Source organism: Arachis hypogaea, chromosome 6, assembly GCF_003086295.3.
Source record: "Arachis hypogaea cultivar Tifrunner chromosome 6, arahy.Tifrunner.gnm2.J5K5, whole genome shotgun sequence".
NCBI classification, from domain to species: domain Eukaryota; kingdom Viridiplantae; phylum Streptophyta; class Magnoliopsida; order Fabales; family Fabaceae; genus Arachis; species Arachis hypogaea.
Genome location: NC_092041.1, coordinates 9,854,990 through 9,863,136, shown reverse-complemented (window position 1 = coordinate 9,863,136; position 8,147 = coordinate 9,854,990). Strand labels below are relative to the sequence as shown.

Below are 8,147 nucleotides of genomic sequence, written 5' to 3'. Positions count from 1 at the left end.
AGTATTAGCTGCTGAATCACAATTACATCCACCTCATCTGCAATAACAGCAGAAGAATCCTCATCTAGTCCAAGATTGGATTCACAAATATTTCCTACAACCGGAACTAGCTTGCTCATCATAAAGGTTTTGAATGTTTTTCCATGGATTTGCCGAAGGCATCCGAAAAGTTCTGTATTTATGATCTAAATCATAAAAAAGAAAAAAAAGATCATAAAATCAGGAAGTAAAAGTGTAAAACCATGAAACCTGACAAATGTAAACTGAGGATACAAAATATCAGAAAAGCATACTTCATTGTTCAATCTATCTATTGCAGCTTGCTTATTCTCTGCCTTAATCAAAAGGTACATCTTGCTGACATCCGGTTCTGTCCTTAACATCTTCAATAAGAACTAAGATTAATAGCAAATGAGTGTTAATTGTGCATCATAAGTTAAAAGCAGTAGAACCATGGTCCAAATTCCATAATCATAGATAGACTAATACCTTTTGCTAGAAAGCCGTTGCACCAGTTAAAAAAACTTCTCCCTCTTAAAACATGACAATATCCTATGCCCTTCCACTCCTATTAAGCATTGTCTGACCACCATACTCACCAAACCTTCACTCAATCTCTCCGTGCTTTTCGCATTTTGCGACAAGCGAAGCTTCCCGATCCATGATATAGTTGCAGTGTGTTCGTGTTATAAATGTAGGTCTTTCTTGTAATAGAAGAAAGGCAGAAGATTTTTCACATTTCCACCCCCTTGACAATGCACAAGTTTGTCCTTCTTGTAAAGGACAAGTGGTTGTTATCGTTCTGATTCACTCTGGTGATTTTATGGGGTAGAGTTGAGGAAGAACTAAAGGGAAAAATTCCCATGATTAAGAAGGGAAAATGAGAACCCAGTTCAGGAGAAAAATTGCTGCACCTAAAGATGATGCAGGTAAAAATGGTTACTTGGAAACCTTAGCTAATTCTTTCCTAAACAATAACAAAAAACAATTTATGGAGGTTAAAAAAAGAAAGGTTAGAATGAATTTGGTTGGTCTATATAAAGAATACAAAGTAGAATGGATTTAGGATGAAGGAATTGATGTTTGAGTACTTATAATAATACTACTATTTATGAATGTTAATAGTATCTTATATCGGCTCTCCTTTTTGCCACCCCTTCATTTCTTTCCCTTTTTGATTAATCTCTTAAGTAAGTGGAGTTTTCTATGATTTCTTCTTTCCTGAAAATATAGGGAAGAAAGGGTGGGGAGATTTTGAGCTAAAATATAGATAGGTAGATTAATGATAATAGTATTGTTATGTAAATGTGATAATAAATAGTTAACACTAAATATATCTACTATGATGTATTTTTTTATCTTTTTTTAACTTTTCTTCTATTCTCAGAAGAAATCTTATAACACCCAAGCATACCTTTTCCAAGCAGAGAAAAATTACATGTCAACTCTGTAGGTTCACACTTTAAACCAGAAAGTGATGGATTCCACAAATGAGAAACATGAGATAATGATTCTCATTCTTTGAAAGAGAATAGTCCCATATTTTTTTTTAATATTTACCATAAGAACATAAGAGTTTGTTCGGTTTGTATTTTTAGATTCTGTTTCTATGTCAGTTTTCTGATTTTAGAATTGTTTAAGTGAAAATAATAAATTCTGTTTTTCAACTTCCTCTTTTTTATTTACAAAATCTTGAAAATAGAAAATGAAAACGCAAAAAGGACTAGACTTTTTTACAAGACTCTAAAATCATACACAATTAATAACTGACATATCCATTATGCCCAGAATCAGTAATACATATGTTAAAGCTATAACAATTAGCAGCAACCATTTCTTTAGCCCAAAGAAAGAAGAAATAAAAAAGAAAAAAAAGTCCAATTTTTACACATCATATTCAAAGGTGATCTCCAATCAAAGATTCTCTGTGGATAATCAATCATCTTTCTGTAGCTCCTTAGTGGTAAAAAACAGTCCATGGATAGGCCTGGGACATTGAAAGCAACATCATCAATGGTCCAAGACTCTTCCATCCCGCGTAACGGCAGTCCTGCCCTCAGATTATCACCAAACTGGTGATAATCACGGTGACCTGCCGCCATGCGCAATCATGACGCCGTCCACCATTCTATAATCCTCAATCATTGTTGACATTGTTGTTTCCCAATAAGTAGGGTGAGTACCAGGTGACTGAATCCTTGTGAGGAAAGAGTCTTCAAGTACACTAGAAGGCCATTTTTCTGCTGAAGTATCCAAATGTGACATGCTTGATCATCTCTGCCCGTGTTATCACTGCGATCCAACAAGGTCCTTCTGATTTGCTGACAGCTTTAGAACGAACAATCAGTGGCCATATTCTTTCTCTCCCATTACTGTGCACCACTGAATACAGCAGACACGCCAAAGGATCTAGTCCCTACAACATAACAACTGAAATGTTAAAACGATACAATAATAAGTACATAATGAATACAAGAAAAATAATGGTCTTGGTACGAAGATCGAGAAGTGTATGAAATTAGTCTCACATCGAAAAAAACAGGAAAAAAATGAGTAATTTATAAGATGAGACACAGATTAATTTGATACATTTTATATCTGTGGTGGCCCAAAATATTAATAAGAGGTGTCTCTTTACTTAGATGCTGATCAAGTCAAGTCACTATTCTACGGATTTTCATGGTGTCATAGTTTCAGAGAGTGGACCATATGGAAAAAGATAACGTTTTCCCCATGACAAAGTAAATTGATATTTGAGAGTCTTTTGTTTTTGTCTGACATATTGAGACATTTTCCACTATAGAGAGAATCTTAAAAACTAATAGCCATGCCAAAACTAATTACACATGCATGATGAATTGATGATATGATGGGTTCCTATTTGAAGCAGGCTCCGAAAATAAAGAAAAGGAAAAACAAGAATGTGGTTAGATCGAAACAAAACAGGGGAATATTTAGTAAGGAAACAAAGATCCATTGTATTGGCCGGTAGCATATGCAGAATAAAGACAAGTTTCATATTAATTAAAGAGCAATGCTAGGGGGCCAGCAATTTTTTGTGATTGTTAGCTATCAACTAGCCATCAATGATAATTTGATGGTGTGAGATTGGTGTGAGATTTCATCCAATGGCTCACCTTTTTCTGCTGGTTACATGCTGGCTAAAATTCAATAAAACTGCTGATCTCCTAGACTTTCCTTAATTAAATGGAAAATAACACTTCCACCAGCATTTATGATTATATTTCATCACAAGTCCAAATCATCCACACAATTTCTGGATAAATGTAAATCATTGAATCTTTATCTTAATAATCCTAAATTCAAACCCCACCATATACATACTTAAAGAGGCTCTCATTCCTTACACTATTATATTACAAATGAGATTAAGATTTGGTTGGAGAAATTTTATTTTTAAAATAGTTTATAAAAACTAATTTTTAAAGATATATTTTTAAAAATTATAATATTATGTTAATAAATTAAATTAAAATGATATTTAATATACACAAGTAATATTATAAAATAATTTTAGAATTTAAAAATATATAATAAACATTAATATAAAAATTAAAGTTGATATTAATTAATATATAAATTATATAAATTTTTTAATTTGATAAGTAAAAATTAATTTAAATTTTTTAAAATATTTTAAAATACTTCTAACTTTTAAAAATTACAAATAAAATACATAATTTTTTATTTAAAAAAAAGCTTTGTTTTGAAAAGTATAAATATTTTTCAAAAAACGTTGCTAAATCAAATCTAAAACAATAATCAGTCATGGAGCTAACAATACAGTTAGGTGTCAACACCATCAATTTGTTTATAATATTAGAGTTGGCATAATAATCTTGTCAGAGCCAAACATCACTAGATTGGCGCTTAGATCCCAAATAAATCATTTAAGAAATGTCCCAAAACACCAGCAACAATTTGGAACCAAACATTACCCCATGATCAAACCTTGCTGACACCAAAACAAACTAGTACTAAGGTTGTGTTTGGTAACTGTATTTGATAAATATATTAAGACAGAAATTCAGGTATACTCCAAAATTTTAATTTGACACTTTCACAAGAAAAAATATTAGGTGTTTTTCAGTGCAAATTATAACTCCTACACTGATGTATTAATTAAATGACAAGTTATTAACAGAATATTTATAACATCGAAAATATTTGGTAACAAAAAAAATAGTCAAAACAGTCATAATTTACTTTTAGTATTCATTAATTATTGCGACAATTAATGAATGCTAAATAAAATAAGTTTTGGCTGTTTTTTTATTCTCCTAACATTACTGATGTGAGGGTGAATTCACCTGAACAGCTCTCCGAAGAGGGCGCACGCCGCCTTTGGCGGCATGGGGGCCGAGCCAAGGGTATGGCGCCACGCGACGGTGCCATCGACCGCACAACCTTGTGACGCGACAACCAACTCAATCCCCTTATGAGGTATCATTGCCAGATGACAAGCAGCCTTTTCTATATCCTGCAGGCCCAACCTCATCCACCACACCCTTGCCACCTTCCCGTTGCAAACACAGTCTTCACCGTCCCTTCTAACTTCCGGCACCCTGTTGCTGCCGTGAAGTGTTGGATAATGTACTCAGCTGATGATGACACCTGTCACAATAAAAAGAAAGACTCATTTTGCATCAATGTGAGTGGACATAGAGTAGAGTTATTGTTAGAGAGAGTTAAAGTAAAAGGTGAGAGTAGATGTGAAAAAGTTAGTAGTTTAGAATAAATGAGATGCACATGGGGGAGAAAGAAGGACACATTCCTTTCTTTGCAAAAGAAAGGAAGAAAAAACTGCAAGTGGGGATAGCATTCCACTGACAACAAATTAAAGAATGCATGCATGCCTGGGCATGGTTGAGGGAAGGAGAGAAGGGTGGGGAGGGACAGGGAAGAGAGGACAAGCCAGCACACTGAGGAGAAGCTTCAGATCAGGGTGCTTCTTGTTGAAGTGAGACTTGATGCAGCTCCAGTTTCGCCATGCATGGAGAACCTTCTTAGAAGAAGAAGAAGAAGAAGAAGAAGAAGAAGAGTTTGGTGGTCAACTTGGTCGTTGATTGGTTCCACTTCTGAGAGAGTTGCGAGCCGACCCATCATCATCTTCTTCTTCTTCTTATGAGAATGAGAGAATGAATGAAGAGTTCACAAAGGAAGACACTCTTTAAAAAGAAACACCCACACACACCTTGCTAGATCCTCTTCTTTTCTGCTTTACCACACGCTCTACATTGGTGCGTGTGCCTCACTACCTATCTTTTAATAACAAAATTAAAACGTTAATTTTTCGGATGGTAAAATAAGGTGAAAATCAATTGAAGTCGAATTCACGTGAAATTAATATCTAAGAGTCGTTAGATAAAAATTTAATCAAATCAGTCAAATTATCTAACGACTCTCAGATATAATCAACTTTAAATAAAGTCGACTGTATCTGAGCTTTCACAGTACTATAGAATAACTCATTATGTACCAACGAGTTATAATTCAAATAATATAGTCTTACCTATATTCACTCCTTACTTTTGAAAAAAAATAACTCACTACATATTTGAGGATCGATCGATTTGAACATCAATCCCCTTTAAGTATGATACTTACTATGATACGAGGGGAATGTGGATCCCACACATATAAAGTAGCAACTTAGGGATGGGATCATGGGATGAAGAAAATCCTACTTTCTTGGACTTCCAGATTCACTGTTGGATGCTTCCCACAAATCAAATCGGTCACTAATTCAGGTAAAAAAATACATGATTTCATTCAACTACTGCTACCATCTTTTTAGCAGATTTATATTATTCATAAAGTTGGCCCATGCTTACTTTATATTTAGAAATGCAATTGGCCTGAGGAAATCAATGTTTCTTAACTTCTTGTAATATAAAATAATAAATAAAAAACCATATATAATTTATCTTTATCAGTTCTATTGTTACTTTAAAGTGGATAACACATGCAAATGCAGAAAAATAAAAGGAACCTGCACGTCATCACGTGTTGTGCATCTTTTCTTAAATAAAAACAGTAGCATGGAATGTGTAGAAATTAGAATGGTACGTGCTGAAACAGAATTGCAGAAACGAATTCAAGCCATCTTGTTCATGCATTTTTTTGTATTACTGTAATCTCACCAACTAATAGTGGTGATAAGTGAAAATCCTACTTAATCAGTAAAAAATAAATAAATAATTCCACATCATTAAATAAAATTCCACACCATTAAAAATACTAATAATAATAAGTAATTAATGACTACAAATCACTAATAAATAATCCGACATTTTTACCAAATTATATAATATATGTATTAATATTTTAGTTATTATTTGTATATGAATATATTTTCGTCTCAGTAATTATTCTATTTATTACCCAAAAAATAAAACAAAACAAAATAACTCAACTCGCCAAACAGTAGATTTCATATACTTTTGTGGAATGACATCTGAAGTCATCATAACACTGTATAAATTAATAAAAACAAGTCACAACATTGCATACTTCACAATTATAGCCTACTAAGATCCGAATCAATGGGGGAAATTTTAAAAAATTCGTACACTTTTTGGCTTTTGTGTATATTAGTTCAGAAGTTATTTAAATAATATTGAATGTACGAGACGCCTAAATTTATTAGGCTTCATTTAGTTATAAAGACAAGATATTAAAAATAAAAAATAAAAATTAGTATTTTTATATTTTATTTAATAATAAATTAAATATTTTTTATGATTAGTAATAAACTAAATATAAATAACAGATTATAAAAATTTAATTCATTACATTTTTTATACAAAAATATTAAAATATAATTATACAAAAATTTATAAAAATAATAAAAAGAAAATAAAAAAAGTACATCCCTTATTAGTATTTTTATTTTTCTGTCAAAAAAATATAAAATATATTAATTTAATAATTTTTAGAATACAATATTTATATTTATATCTTATATATTAAATATAATTTTATAATTTTGTATTTCTATTTTAATGTCCATACTTATAAATAAATCAAAAATATTTAACATAAAAAATTTAACCAAAATCAATTAAAATTATTTTATTTTAATAATTAATAAATATTAAATAAAATAATTCTAACTATGTTTTTTTTTTCTAACACTAGCATAAACAAACAAGGTATAATATACGAATATTTCTACACCGTGCCAAATTCTTTGACTTTGACTTATATACATGTGTGTAATGAAGAGTAGGCGCGTGGAATAGTAATGCTATGTATAAATGAAGCGAGAGGGTGGTGAAGGGGTTAGTGAAGTGAGGAGAAGGAGCTTTTAAGGGAGGCAATGCAATTTAGTTGACGTGTCCACATCGCCTCTCGTTTGCAATTATTCTATTTCTGGTAGTTCGGTGCGAATAAGGGTGCCATATGCTTTGTTTTTTACTTTTCTCTAATGTCCTTGTGTTTTTAGCTTTGCATATTTCTGCTTAACATTTTTTAGATTCATTCAACGATCAAGTTGGTGGGACTCGTGGCTCTTGTTTGTTGATAGCCAAGCTTTATGAACTTCACTACATTATTCTATTTGTTACTATTGCTATTATTATTATTTTGCCGTCGGTCACTAAGTATATCAATAAGAAATTAGAAATCTAATCTATATATCTAAATATGTAAATGAATTTGAGCTACTACCACTCGGTATTTATACTTAGTGTGTGTTTGGATTATAGTTTGTAAACGGGAGTTTGAATAAAATTGATTTTGCAAACTTATATCAAAATGGATTATATCAAAATAAACTTGTATTAAGTGATTTATGTTTGACAATATTTATATCAAAATAGATTATAGTAAAATAAATATTGTTTGGATTACACTATTTAAAATCACTTTTAGATACAAATTTTTAAAATAGACATCAACTTAAATAATTTTTGTATATTATTTTAATTTAGATATTTAAATATATCTTATTAATTAATTCTAAAATAAAATTAATATTTATACACTAAAATAAAAATAATATATAAAAATTGGCAAAATATACTTTTAATTAAAACTAACAAAATATAAATTTTAGAGAGTATTAAAAATAATAAAAAATTAAATATTTATTTTGGTAATAATTGAAATAAATCAAAAAAAAA

The 8,147-nt window shown here is 30.8% G+C and overlaps 1 pseudogene; it reads right to left on the bottom strand.

Moving 5' to 3' along the window:
• Positions 1 to 336: 336 nt before the first annotated feature.
• LOC112805292 (uncharacterized) lies at positions 337 to 5,062 on the bottom strand (annotated as a pseudogene).
• Between the last annotated feature and the right edge of the window lie 3,085 nt (positions 5,063 to 8,147).